General features: G+C 44.0%; 1 pseudogene; it reads right to left on the reverse strand.

The window, feature by feature from the left end:
* Nucleotides 1–1151: 1151 nt before the first annotated feature.
* On the reverse strand, nucleotides 1152–1270 carry LOC135053326 (5S ribosomal RNA; annotated as a pseudogene).
* Between the last annotated feature and the right edge of the window lie 14076 nt (nucleotides 1271–15346).

The following is a 15346-nucleotide window of genomic DNA, read 5'->3' on the forward strand; positions in this document are numbered from 1 at the left end:
CCAACTGTATGGCTGGTTCCATGTGTTGGCAGATGGGGCACTACAGCGGTTGTGTTGTCTCTGGGCCTCTGCCCATAGGAGAACCCTTGCAGCAAGTTGCTGTGGACATAGCAGGTCCCCTGCCTGTGCGCAGTAGATAAGGGAAGACACGCAGCCTCCCTGTAGGGGATGCCACACAGCATCCAGAGGCTGGTGATATGGCCGCCATCACTGTGGTACAGGTAGCGGACGAGGAGGTAAGAGCAGACCTAGGTGACCTGGTAGGTTTCCCGAGTCATGGGTCGACAGAGAGGGCAGTGCTGACAGTTAGGCTAGACAGTTGCCAGATAGAAATTACAGAGGTGCAGAGCCTGAGGCACCATATGGGAGCAGACAGGGGTAGGCCCAAAGCAGAGGCGACCAGAGGCTGTACCCGGCCCACATCACCCAGACAGGTACTGACCTTAGAACCTGTAAGGCCCTACAGACATGTTGTCACCGACTTTAGTCCTGTAGTGAACTCCTTTACAGAGATGGCTAGGAAGGGCATTCCCAAGTCAGTAGACTTTGCACTCGCTTGTGAGTTGGCATTCCTGTCATTGGTGGAGGCTCTGGTACCCACTCCAGTGCTGATGGTGCATATTCTTGTACTAACAATGGGAGAGAGAGAAAGCTCTTGTGTGGGCGCACTCTTATACAAGGAAGAAAGTTCTTCAAATATGTATCAAAGAAATATTTTTAAAAACATCTGTTTATTATTCAAAATTAAAATGGTTACCCATATATGATCCAAAATGTGAATAAAGAGAGTTGTGAAAAAATGTTAAAATGTTCTGGTCTGTTTTTCACAGAGAGTGATTAGAAAGGTTGTAGACACTTAGTTGTCTAACACCCGTTTCTCCTGACCAGTACAGAAATTCTGTATTAATGGGACCGAGGAGGGGTCAAAGTGTGTAATTGGTGTATTTTCAAAGGACCACTTTGATTGGATCTATGTTATACACTTTGCTGGTCACCAATTAATCCGAATGCACACATATTTTAGGTATATGTAAATTATGTTGTCAAAGCCTGACGCTGAACTCATGTGTAGCAGAACGAGAGAAGGAAAAAAGAAATTAGTGGTGATACTGCTGTTGGTGTTCGCCTTTTAAATAAAGGGAATAATTCCTACTCTACAATACCAGGTATTCCCAGGAAGTCTCCTCTCCAGGTACTGACCCAGCCCAACGCTGTTTGGCTTCCAAGATCGGACGAGATCGGGCATTGGCAGCGTGGAATGATAGTAGAGGAACTATATACCAATGAGAGTGCACCTATATAAGAGAGGTAGAGAATAGAGATTTAAAGGAAGAGAGAGTATAATATGTGGATCTGCTTTCCCCATTAGGCAAGGCGCAACACCCACCACAGCCATGGCGCCGTGCGCCCTGGATCGTGGATGAGAGTCCACGGAAAGATAGTAAGCTGGAAGAAAGTTATAAGAAGATTATATTTTTTTGTTTTTGTAAATTATTTGGTGAATCTTATAGGAGTAGAGAGCTCCAAATTGGTCTCAAGCATCAGGCAGATTTGTAAACCATATGTGGGTCAGACATATATTCTCCTATATGGAGACACCGGATATTATTATAGCCAGAGATCATTCATGAATTAGGCACAATTTCAACCAAACTTATAGATAGAATTGAGTGCAATTATTGCACTGCTGATTATAGTCTAGAAATGAGTTACAGATAAATTTAAAGACAAATAAGCTGAAAATAGCAGTGATATCTCTTGATGGGTAAACTGTACTTTACTCTATTAATCTAGACAATATGTTGGTTATAACTCAAACAGATCACTGAAACTTATAGACTGTTTTCTGCACAAGAAAATATATGACTGTGCCTAGATACAATGATCGCATGTAAACAAATGTGTATCAGGTGTGGGTATGCACATGTGGGTAATGAAATTGCTATTCACCCAACGGGTGAAGGCTTACAGAACTCCAACTGTGACAGTCATAGGGAATGATCAGGGTGTCGTATCCTGGAAACAGCTGGTGCCAGCAAGCCCTTCCATAGAGCGGTCCCTCCGTGGAAAACGCGTTTCGCCCGTCCGGGCTTGTTCACTTCCGGGATCTGAGATGTAAATCACGGTGAGGGGTTTAAAAACTACTTGGAATTAGACAGCAGCCAATCACGGCTGATAGTATCTGACCAGATGCGGGGGGCGGGAGTGAAGAAACTCCTATTCCGGTGCGTCTGTCTAGAGGCACGTCCTGGCCAATAAAGACGCGGGTGTGTCAGCTTGCAGTGGCTGGTATTGGATAAACAGACGCGAAGGGGCGGGGGCGAGATTGCTCCCGCTCTGACGCGTCATAGACAACATACGTGGGTCCATTCAGGGATGAGGGCAGAGACAATACAAAAGGGGATAGCGAATCATGTTGTAAGGATTAAATAGCGCCATCTTGAAGAATGGATTTGTTGCCAGGCCTTATGTTATCTGGCTAGACAAGGCAAAGGAGTGATTTTAGAAAAAGTTCCCATTTGCAGATACAAGTTTAGACATTGCTTGTTGGTGGGTGGCCGCTATCATAGTTGGTAGATTAAAACAAGGACCAAGGGTGGAAGTGACAGCACTCCCCTTATATGCGTCGATCAACTGGATGATGTGTTAAGGGAGATGGGCCGTGATATCTGAGTCCATCTGCGCCACTTTCGAAAAGGGAGATTGCATTGGCTGGTGTTACGATTCCAAAATATGGAATATATTAAAATAAGGTTCTATTGTGTGTAATAATCTGTAACACAAAACAGCTTGCCTGATTGTGGTCATACTGACCAAAAAGGGGGATGTGGGGCAATTTATAGGGATAGGGAATGGATAGGGAATCTCCATCAGGAGTGAGGGATTGGAGCCTGGCAGGGTGTCAGAAATTATTAATATTGTTGGTGACCTGAACAGATAGTTGAAATGCCTGGTCATTGTGTGACTAAATAAATAAGGAAGGTGGGAAGTGTTTTCCGATTGTCAGGAGGTGAGGGTGGAGAAATGCAAATGAGGTATAAATAGGAGTCAAAAATGAAAAAATATATATAAGATGGAAGGGAATGCTGTGATATTATTATTTAGTTAGAACGAAAATAGGTGTTGTATTATGAGAACAGAGGAGAGGGGAATTGTGAAGAGGTGGGAGTGATGAGTGAGAAGCATTTTGGCTTAATGGAGACCATATTTATGTGCATGCTAGGGCTGGTGGGACATCAGTGTGCAAATCGTAATAAGTGAATTATATTAATGTAGGCTGGAATTATAGAATTATTGTTAGGACCACGGTAGTGAAAAAGTGATAAACTGAAATAAATGAAGAAAGAAAAGGGGGGTGGTGACTATGGGGTGAATGTGAATGTTAAAAGGGTATGGGGGAAAGGTATGGGAAGGTGGAGGGTTGGGTGGAGTGGGATGAAAGGGGAAATTGGGGGAGGGGGGGGAAAGGGAAGGAGGGGGAAAATAAAATGTCAGGGATGAGATCGTGATGTGAATTATGTGATATCACACCGTTTACAGTATAAGTTTTGCTTAGAGGAAGATGCCATAGTTTATGTTCTCATTCAGGCCAGACGGTCTGAGACTACCAAGGCGGAAAATCCATTCACTCTCTTTTTTGTAGAGTTCTTTGGTAATATCCCCTCCTCGTATGCCCAGATGGATGCGGTCTAGACTAAAAACTTTCAATTCCTTGATGGATCCTTTGTGCTGGAGATGAAAGTGCCTGGCAACTGAGGTGAGTTGTTTCATGCATGCAAGATCTTTGGGTGCATTCCGGATGTTGCCCAGATGTTCCAGGACCCTCTCCTTGAGTTTGCGTGTGGTCATACCAACGTATTTTATGATACAACTGCAAGTAATGCAGTAAATTACTGCTAGAGTATTGCAGTTGAAGAAGTGTTGTAACATTGTTAATTGGCCATATTTGTCTGTGACTGTGTTAGTTTGTAATATATGTGGACGTGACTTGCATTGTCCACAAGGGAAGGAGCCTGTTGTAATTGTCTTCTTGGGTATTGATGTTGACAGATGGCTCCAAACTAATTGATCCTTGATGTTCTTAGATCTGGCCAGCTCATCTGCAACGGGGAACTCACAAATGGAGATAGATCGGGATCCATCTGAAGTATGGATAGGTGTTTGGTTATAGCATTTTTCAGCATTTTCCACTCAGGGCAGAAAGTTCCTATAAATCTAATGGTATCCTCTTGTTCCGGAGCCCCTTCTTATTGCCAAAGATCAGGTGTTCTCTCTTAACCAGTGTAGTAGCTTGGTAGGCTCGTTTGAGTGACCGTTTGCTGTAGCCCCTAGCATGGAGGCGGTTGGTGAGTTCCCAGCTTTTAGTTTTATAAATGTGGTCCTCGGAACAGTTACGTCTCAGCCTGAGATATTCTCCTTTGGGGATATTCTCAACGGTCGGGGGGAATGTGAGCTGGATTGGAAGAGGAGGCTGTTGGTTGCGGTCTCCTTTCTATATAGTTCAGTTTCCAAGTAGCCCGTGTTGGATCTGTAAATGTTTAGATCAAGAAAGGGAACCCTCTCTGAACTGATGGTATGGGTCAGTGTGATGTTCAGGTCATTAGTATTGAGGAGCCCTATAAATTCCATCAAGAGACCTCTTTCTCCGTTCCAAATAATGAATATATCGTCGATATATCTCAACCACAATATCACATGAGTAGTATATTTTTCATTGACCGTACTGAAGGCATGAAAATGCTCCCACCATCCCAAAAACAGATTAGCGTGAGTGGGGGCGCAAGCTGCGCCCATTGCTGTTCCCCTTATTTGCAGGAAAAATTGATCCTGGAAAACAAAATAATTCTTGGAAAGAACAAAGTCAAGTAACATCTGAAGGAAGTCTGAGAAAGCTCCCACACCTCCTTGATCCAGGTAGTACTTAACGGCTGTGATTCCTTGATGGTGGTTAATACTAGTGTAGAGTGCTTCTACATCTAGAGTTACCAAGAGGAAGTTGTCTTCACAATGTATGTCGTGAATCTTGCGTAACAAATCTGATGTGTCCTGCAAGTAAGAAGGTAAAGACAAAACGAATTAGCGGAGGTGAAGGTCCAGGAATCGGCTTGGTTGTTCCAATAATACGCCATTACCGGACATAATTGGTCTTCCAGGTGGTTTCGAGGCATTCTTGTGTATCTTAGGTAGTAGATAGAATGTGGGTGTTTTCGGGTTCTGGACTGTCAGATTTTTCAACTCTGGTTTCGTAATGATACCTTGAGTTGCAGCATGCTGTATTAGGGTGTTATAGGCATTCAGAAACCTAGTGGTTGGATTGCTGAGAAGTTTCTTATAACATGACGCATTGTAAAGTTGTCGTTGAGCCTCAATGATATACATTTCTCGGGGCTTAATGATGACATCGTGCCAGGTTTCCAGTTCTTGTAGGGCTTTTCGCTCTCTGAATTTAAGGTTCGGAAAGTGATAAAGGCCAAGTCTGGTTTGAGTATAGAGATATCATCAAACTCTTTAGATACTCGGTTCAAGAAGACTCTAATCTCCGGGCTGTTGTTATCGGTAGGAAAAAAGGAGGATTTGGGTCTGCATTGAGGTCTGTGAGTGGTTGGGTCATCCATATTTGATTCTACCTGAAGATCTTCCAATTCCTGGATGGCATTAAGATCATCAGTGGTAAATTTGGGATCAAAAGTGGTCTCTGACTGTCTCACTTGTTGTTTGGCAAAAAAAATTTTTAGGAGAAGTTTCCTCCCAAACAGTCTCAAATCCTTTTCCCAGGAAAATCTGTTGAAGGATCTGGATGGTGAAAAAGGAGAGTCCCTTGGTGAGTACTTCCATATGGTCAGGGGAAAGGGACCTATCAGATAGGTTAATGACTTGTAGGTTGATGGAGTTGTTGGAACCTATCTCAATGTTTTCCTCTGATGGGCCGGATATCGAGCAGTCCTTGGTGTGTCCCAATCTTGATTTCGTCTGTCGTTTCTCCTTTCCCCCTCTCCTTGTTTTCCTCGCGTTCTCACGCGGCCTCTTGGCCTCTGACCTAGGCCTAAAAAACGGGGATGGAAACTGTCAACTTCCTCCTGATTATACTTGGTGTTCTCAAATGTTTCACTGGCTGAGTCACCACTGTTGGAAGATTCGAATTCAGAGAAGGTGGGATCTTCCCTCGGTTTCCTATTCCTACTAAGAGGTGTAGGATTCCATCTGAAAATATCGCCTCGCGCGAAATCTCGTTTGTCTCTGATAAATTTGCTGCATATTCTTGACCAGGACGCTGTAGTACGAACTACTGCACCACTGCACAGACTGGGAGCAGTACCAAGCCAGGAGGAGCCATATGGGCAGGAGCACCCTGTGGCCTGTATGAGCAGAACACTGCTATGGTGGGAGGTGGAGTATGTCACAATTGGGACACCTTGGGTGACTTACCACCCACCTGTTTGGTGGTTGCAACCTTCCTTGGGGAAAATTGACAGACTGTTGTGGTGGAGACTTGGACTCGAACTTCATGTGGACTATTTGAACATTGTGTCCCCACCAGAAACGGCCCACCATAATATGGATGAACTGTCTAGGCCGGAGCCTAAACCCCCAAGGAAGCGTCCCCTTCACCCCAAGAGACTGTGGGAACAGGAGCCAAATCATACGGCCATGACTCGCCGGTTTTCCTGCTTGAATTGGGGGGGAGGAGTGTGGCCGGAGATCCCCCAGCCACATGGATAATGGCAGCCGCAGCATTGAAGGGGTTAACCCTCAGCTGCCAGGTGCTATTCTAAATTGACAATGGACACTAGGTGCCATTTTAAAAAGGAACACTTGGCTCTAGGCACCATGCACTATACATGACTAAATGTATGTTGAATAATGTGTCTTAATATGTTATATTGCTGCGCTGTGTGTAGTTGGAGAATTCTGGAATGCATGGTTATAGAACTGCATGGACAGGGCAATTATGAGAAAAGTACAAGGTATTTTGTTTCTAAAAGGCCTTGACAATAGTTCTTGAGACACTTTTTCATAGAAAGTCTAAATATGTTATATTGCTGCGCTGTGTGTAGTTGGAGAATTCTGGACTGCATGGTTATGGACAAGGTATTTTGTTCTAGAAGGCCTTGACAATAGTTCTTGAGACACTTTTGCATAGAAAGTCATATGTTAATTGTTCTAGTTCCAGCAGGGAATAGGTGACAATTGGCAGGATTTTGGTGGGCAAACATTTTCTTTGAGATACAAATTAAGATTTGGGAAGAAGACTGTGATTTCAGCATCTCCTGTTGTGTGATAAGCCAACACTGGGTTTGCATGGAGATGTGAGAGAGACAGGAACATGTTAATCAGATTGTGTTTTACGAATGCAAACTAATAGGTTTTGTTTAACAACAGTTTGACGTAAGATTTCCTAGGCTGCATTATGTAGGATGCAGATTATGTCTAAATTACAAGAACTTTGTCTGTGTGTGGCAGGAAGGAGGAAATTGCTTTTTTTGCACTTATATCCTTTTAAAATGTAATTTATTTATTTATATTTTGTAAGATATCCTGATTGGATGGAAAGGGCTCAGTGAGGAGACTACCCCCTGAGATGTATTGTGATTTTACTGTATAAAAAGAGGAGGCCTGTGAGCTTCAGAGGTGTATTATACCATTTTCATTCTGCTGTAACATCTTGCTGTATTGCTGTTGCCCCTAGCAATAGGGAAGAGTTCTCTTTAGAACTATTGCAAATAAACATCATTTGCCTCAAGTCGACCGCTTCATCTTGTGACCTGCAGGGCTAGGCGAAACCTAGCTGTTTTCCATCTGTTCAGGGTGTAACCAGCATCTCCAAGCTCCGCCTCCAGCCAGCTACCGGGTAGAGCCTAGTCAAGCGACTAGTGGGGATTCGTCAACACCACACAGGTGTGGTAAGGTGGCGTGTTGACGCATACAGAGCAGAGCCGTGGTTCCAGACGCCACGGCAGGTTAGGAGTTTGGTGGTGGCAGCATAAACTGGCCCACTAACAGGTGGTTACTGATGGTAAGCGGGAATCCCCTATGTGGCCAGGTCTGGTGTGACCTAAACATCCATTCTGTGTACTGGGGAAGGGACACGAAAGCGGTGAGGGCTTTCGTACGGGACCGTCTGGTCACATATAGTAAATATATATATGTAAAAAAAATCTTCAATAGCACTGTAGGCAAAACTTCAGCTACAGTCCACCTCCCCCACACCACACACCAATAACCACTTTGCAGTCCCTCGGGTGAAAGTGTGGAGGTGGGGAGGTGGGGTATTAGAATGTCTTAGCATTTCCACAGCTGCTGTCTGCATTAAGTTCACCAAGGATGCCTCTCTCAAAGACAGCTTTAATTTTCTGATATGCAGACTCAGGGGTGCCCCCCCCCCCCCACACACACACACACATACACATGACGGTGCCCTAGGCAGCTGCCTAAAGATGCCTAATGGTAGAGTCGGCCCTGACTGTATGTCAGATCCCAGGATTACAGCATGAAATGAGACTTGGAGCTCTAGTCTCATGGATACAAAGGCTGTGCCACCTACTCATTTTATGCCTACTATTTTATTCATTATCATTCGTATTGGCACTTGTACTAGCTCCATGCTGGGTGCAAAAGATCCATCAGATACAGACTTCCCTTCTTCATGCATGAAATCACACAGAGCTTTAGATACACTCCCATGACACTACCACAAGTCATGGCTGTTCTATTGTTGCCGACCAGTTCACACCCGTAAATGCCCAATTTCACAGACAGACAGATCGAGCCTAGTTCTGTCTGACATGAAATAGGATGGGCATTTGTAAAAAGTAGAGAAGCGCGCGACCCCTGTGTTTTGATTTCATTCTAGTTCATCATCGTGTTTTAGCTTTTGTTTTCGCAAAACCACTCTCAAGTGTTTTGGTTCTGATTCGGTTTTTTGTTTGGTTAAAAATCTATTTTAAAAAATTGATAATCAATGCTAAAAAAAAATCAGTAAAATCAGCTAAAATCATGTAATTTTTTCAATGCAAAACCTGGAAATTCCGATTTCATATCTGAATTCCAAATCTCGGGAAGATCTGGACTGGATTTTTGGTTTAGAACCACAAAATTCAAGTGGATTTGGATTTCTGGAGAACCAAACCGGACATCTCTGGTAAAAATGCATAAATATGCAGCTGTGCATGCAAAAACACGCAATTTTCTCTGTGCAAAGATACAGTATGTCTGACTCAGAATCAGCCTGAATTTTTACATAAATGTAATTTTGTTCCATAAGGGAAAATGGAATTGCTTTAACTAGTCTTCACATATTATCTAATCAAGTGTAGTGTATTTATTTTCAGTGTATTTTTTATATTTTTTTATTTGTTGCTTTAGTCGTGTTAATTAGTATATGTTTGAGATTTTACATTTTTATTAGTATTAAAATGTAATTGAGAGAGATAACATTTGGTCCATTAATTTCACAGCTCTGCTAGAATCTGAGATTTTTTTACACAATGTAAATTGGTATCGATCCTATTCTGTGTTGTGTGTTTTTATACTAGAGATGTGCGGCTGGCACTTTCCGTGTTTTGTGTTTTGGTTTTGGTTCTAATTCTACTTTCGTGTTTTGGTTTTGGATCTGGATAATTTTTGAAAAAAACATAAAAACAGCTAAAATCACAGAATTGGGGGGTAATTTTGCTCCTACGGTATTATTAACCTCAATAACATTAATTTCCACTAATTTCCAGTCTATTCTGAACCCCTCACAATATCGTTTTTAGGCCTAAAAGTTGCACCGAGGTGGCTGCATGACCAAGCTAAGCGACACAAGTGTGCGGCACAAACACCTGGCCCATCTAGGAGTGGCACTGCAGTTGCAGACAAGATGGCACTATTCAAAAACTAGTCCCCAAACAGCACATCATGCAAAGAAGAAAAAGAGGTGCACCGAGGCTGCTGTATGACTAAGCCAAGCGACACAAGTGTGCGGCACAAACACCTGGCCCATCTAGTAGTGGCATTGCAGCGTCAGACAGGATGGCACTTTTCAAAAACTAGGCCCCAAACAGCACCTCATGCAAAAATGTAGAAGAGGTGCAATGAGGTAGCTGTATGACTAAGCCAAGCGACACAAACAATTCCCACTGGAATTATACATCCAAATCACTGGAATTATATGTCCAAATCACTGGAATTAAATGCTAAAATTACTGGAATAATACGTCCAAATCACTGGAATTATACGTCCAAATCACTGTAATTATACGTCCAAATCACTGTAATTATACGTCCAAATCACTGTAATTATACGTCCAAATCACTGGAATTAAATGGCGAAATCACTGGAATTATACCTCCAAATCACTGGAATTAAATGGCAAAATCACTGGAATTATACTGCAAAATCACTGTTATTAAATGGCAAAATCACTGGAATTATACATCCAAATCACTGGAATTAAATGGCAGTACCACTGGACATATACGGAAGTGTCAGACAGGATGGCACTTTAAAAAAATAGTCCACAAACAGTACATGATGCAAAGAAGAATAAAAGGTGCACCGAGGTTGCTGTATGACTAAGCAAAGCAACACAACCACCTGGCTCATCTAGTAGTGTCACACAGTGGCTGAATGTCGAGAGTGGGCTGCAATTGTTTGGTCCATTGACAGCATCTCAAGCTCGCCCCTGTCATTTTTTAACAATTCTGCAATTGCTGGACTTGTACGGCAGTACCCCAGGACTAATACAGCAGTACCCCTGAACTCATATGACAGTATCAGACAGGATGGCACTTTTCAAAAACTAGGCCCCAAACAGCACCTCATGCAAAGATGTCGAAGAGGTGCAATGAGGTAGCTGTATGACTAAGCCAAGTGACACAAACAATTACCACTGGAATTATACGTCTAAATTACTGGAATTAAATGGCAAAATTACTGGAAATATACGTCCAAATCACTGGAATTAAATGGCAAAATCACTGTAATTATACTGCAAAATCACTGTAATAATACTGCAAAATCACTGTAATTATACGTCCAAATCACTGGAATTAAATGGCAAAATCACTGGAATTAAATGGCAAAATCACTGGAATTAAATGGCAAAATCTCGGTATCGCCTGCCTAGTGAAGTGGAATCTAGATGGGATTTGATACCGGGGACACAATACCTCCATTAATTGTCTAAATCCCACTGCACTAATGGTGGATACCGGGGACACGTCTAACACCAACATAAGTGTCAAGGCCTCAGTTATGAGGGCTTCCATCATCATGTGAAGCTGAACCACTAGTCATGAACACAGGCCAGGGCTTCAGCCGTTCCTTGCCACTCCGTGTCGTAAATGGCATATTGGCAAGTTTACGTTTCTCTTCAGACCATTTAAATTTATTTTTTGGGGTCTTTTTACTGACATTTGGCTTTTTGGATTTTACATGCCCTCTACTATCATATTAGGCATCGGCCTTGGCAGACGACGTTGATGGCATTTCATCGTCTATGTCATGACTAGTGGCAGCAGCTTCAGCACTAGAAGGAAGTGGTTCTTGATCTTTCCCTATTTTATACTCCAAATGTTTGTTCTCCATTATTTTTTTATATAACACAATTTGCGGCACAGGAATGACTGATGGCTGGCAAGGACACTACCACTGGTCTGATGCAGCACAACACAGCAACACTGTAAGGGACTTGTTGTTGTTGTTGTTGTTGTTGTTGTTGTTGTTGTTGTAAGGGACTTGTTGTTGTTGTTGATGATGTTGTTGTTGTTGTTATTATAATACGGCAGCAGTGGACATATAGCAGCAGAGTATACCACTGTGACTGCCTGGTCACTGGAATGACTGATGGCCAAGACACTACCACTGGTCTGATGCAGCACAACACAGCAACACTGTAAGGGACTTGTTGTTGTTGTTGTTGTTGTTGTTATTATTATTATTATTATTATTGTACAGCAGCAGTGGACATATAGCAGCAGCATATACCACTGTGACTGCCTGGTCACTGGAATGACCGATGGCCAGGACACTACTACTGGTCTGATGCAGCACAACACAGCAACACTGAACTGATGCAACACAACACAGCAGCAATGGACATATGGCAGCAAGAGGACACAAACACTGTGACTGGACAAATACAGCACAAGACAATTCCACTGAGGACACTGAGGATGGAGACACGTCCTCTCTCTACACTCTCCAATGCCGGAGTGAAAATGGCAGGGACGCGCGTCTCCTTATATGGAATCCAAACCCGGCGAGAATCCGACAGCGGGATGATGACGCTTTGCCTCGTTCTGGTTTCCGAGTCAGGTGGAAAAACCCAAGCCTGGCTCGGAACCGGACTCGAATGGTGAAGTTCGGTATGGTTCGGTTCTCTGAGAACCGAACCCGCTTATCTCTATTTTATACAAAACTGATTTTAATATTGCAAGAACAAAAGTCAGAGTCAATTGCTCTTAGGTACAAATGAAAGATACAAACCTAACAACAAACAAGCTGAAATGTCTAGAGGCTTAACATGGGAAAAACGGAATATAGATCACCTCAAAGACAGTCATATATTTTGGAAGAGTTCCTGCAGTTGCATAGACTTTTATCTAAGGTTCTTGTCAAAGGAAACAACAGGCACTTCCTAACCTTTATCCTAAAAAAGCAGTCATTGATTCCTGGGAGAGATATTTATAGCAAATCCTAACACATCTTTGAAACAACATGATCTCACTCCTTTGCCTGACTCATATTTCTGACACTTATGTGCTGTTTGCTCTGGGTTTATTCTTTATCTGAACTTTTAATATAACAGCCAAGATTTTCTTCAAATAGTAACAACAATCATGAACAGCTTGTTTGCAAAGATTGTAAAAAAAATAATAATAAACAAACATATATAAGAAGAATATGTGCAGTTATAGCTGTTATAGACCTTCTGCTTTCCTCTGTATATAACTCTTCTGTCAGTAAATGAATGCACTCCTTGAGCCTCTACTACCAACTCTTTGCAGAGGACCAGAGGTGTAGCTAGGTGCCATGGTGCCCGGGACAAGGTTATGTTTTGGCGCCCCACTCCCCTGAATTGGGGGCCTAGCCAAATAGACCTTGGGGAGCTCAGGGTGAAAGTTTCCTTGGGTGGCCCAATGTTTAAAATAGGGTCAGTGTGTGCCGAACGCTTGCAACAATAATATAAGGGTGTGGCATTATGAATGGTTAACATCACTGCCTCACAGCACTGAGGTCATGGGTTCGAGTCTCACCATGTGTGGAGTTTGTATATTCTCCCCGTGCTTGCGTAGGTTTACTCCGGGTACTCCAGTTTCCTCCCACAATACAAAAATATAATGCTAGGTTAATTGGCTCCCAACAAAAATTAACCCTGTTGTGTGTGTGTGTGTTTGTGTGTGTGTGTGTGTGTGTGTGTGTGTGTGTGTGTGTGTGTGTGTGTGTGTGTGTGTGTCTGAGTCTGTCAAGTGTGCGGGAGTACTGCTCAGAAGGCCTGATTAAATGTAGGGATGAAAAGTGCACGCCGAAGGCGCACAGCAAAATTTTAGGGGCGTGGCTTCGTGGGGAAGGGCTGTGGCCACATAATAGTGCCAATTCACATTACACCACACAGTAGTGCCGCTTATACACATTGCACCAGGTAGAACCTCCTATACATACTGTGCCAGGTAGAGCATGTTATACATATTGCGCCAGATAGAGCACGTCTACACTTTCCGCCAGGTAGAGCATGGTATAAACTTTGCGCCAGGCAGAGCACATTATACACATTGCACCAGGTAAAGCACATTATATACATTGCACCAGGTAAAGCACATTATACACATTGCACCAGGTAAAGCACATTATACACATTGCACCAGGTAAAGCACATTATACATATTGCACCAGGCAGAGCATGTTATACACATTGCCAATCTGCCGCTGCACAGGTAGATAAAATGCCTATCAGACTGACAGGCATTTTATCTGACGTTGCAGAGTGAGGGTGAGGGTTAGTGTTAGGCTCTGGGAAGGGCCAGGGTTATGCTGTGGGCAGAGGTTAGGGTTAGGCTGCAGGGGGAAGGTTAGGGTTAGGCTGCAGGGGGGAGGTTAGGGTTAGGCTGTGGGAAGGGGAGGTTAGTGTTTGCCTGCGAGAGGGGAGGTTAGGGTTAGGCTGTGGGAGGGGAAGGTTAGGGTTAGACTCCAGGAGGGAGGTTAGGGTTAGGCTGCGGGAGGGCAAGGTTAGCGTTAGGCTGCGAGAGGGGAGGTTAGGGTTAGGCTGCGGGATGGGAGGTCAGGATTAGGCTGCGGGAGGGGAGGTTAGGGGTAGGCTGCGGGGGAGGTTATGGTTAGTCTGAGGGGGGAGGATAGGGTGAGGGCAGTTAGGGTAAGGGACTAGATTAAATTGCATACACAGTTGTAATTATGCCTTTTAGATACAGTATATTGCTCACACAGTAGTAACATCCTATGCACATTTAGCAGCACTGCCACTGTGCCACCCAGTAGTGCCCTGTCACTGCCTTCCCCTCCCTCCCTCCCTCCCTCCCTACCTCCCTACCTCCCTCCCTATCAACCCATATGCTGCAGCAGCAGTACTCACCTGCGGAGCCATCAGTAATGTTGCTTGTTGCCCCTCATTGGCTGGCCATCACCACCCCCTATGCGGCCTGCATAGGGGGGTGACAGTCAGCCGATGAGGGGACGACCGGACCAGCCAAACGGAATCCAGTCCGGCATCCCTGCATACCAATCCGCCCGTGTGTGTTTGCGTGTGTGTGTGTGTGGTAAGGAATATAGGCCCTCATTCCGAGTTGATCGCATGCTAGCTGCTTTTAGCGTCAGTGCAAACGCTAAACCGCCGCCCTCTGGGAGTGTATCTTAGCTTAGCAGAAGTGCGATCGAAAGATTAGCAGAATTGCTCGAAAATCTTTTCCTGCAGTTTTTGAGTAGCTCCAGACCCACTCCTAGATTGCGATCACTGCAGACTGTTTAGTTCCTGGTTTGACGTCACAAACACGCCCTGCGTTCGGCCAGCCACTCCCCCGTTTCTCCAGCCACTCCTGCGTTTTGGCCTGACACGCCTGCGTTTTTTAGCACACTCCCGGAAAACGGTCAGTTTCCGCCTAGAAACACCCACTTCCTGTCAATCACTCACCGATCAGCAGAGCGACTGAAAAGCGTAGCTCGGCCCTGTGTAAAATTGCATAGTTTTGTGTGAAATTACTTCGCGCGTGCGCCCTGTGGCCCATACGCATGCGCATAACAGCCAGTTTTTAGCTTGATCGCTATGCTGCGAAAAACATCAGCGAGCGATCAACTCGGAATGAGGGCCATAGATTGTAAGCTCCCATGGGGCAGGGATCAATGTGAATGGCA

Source organism: Pseudophryne corroboree, chromosome 2 (genome assembly GCF_028390025.1).
Source record: "Pseudophryne corroboree isolate aPseCor3 chromosome 2, aPseCor3.hap2, whole genome shotgun sequence".
In the NCBI taxonomy this organism is placed as follows: domain Eukaryota; kingdom Metazoa; phylum Chordata; class Amphibia; order Anura; family Myobatrachidae; genus Pseudophryne; species Pseudophryne corroboree.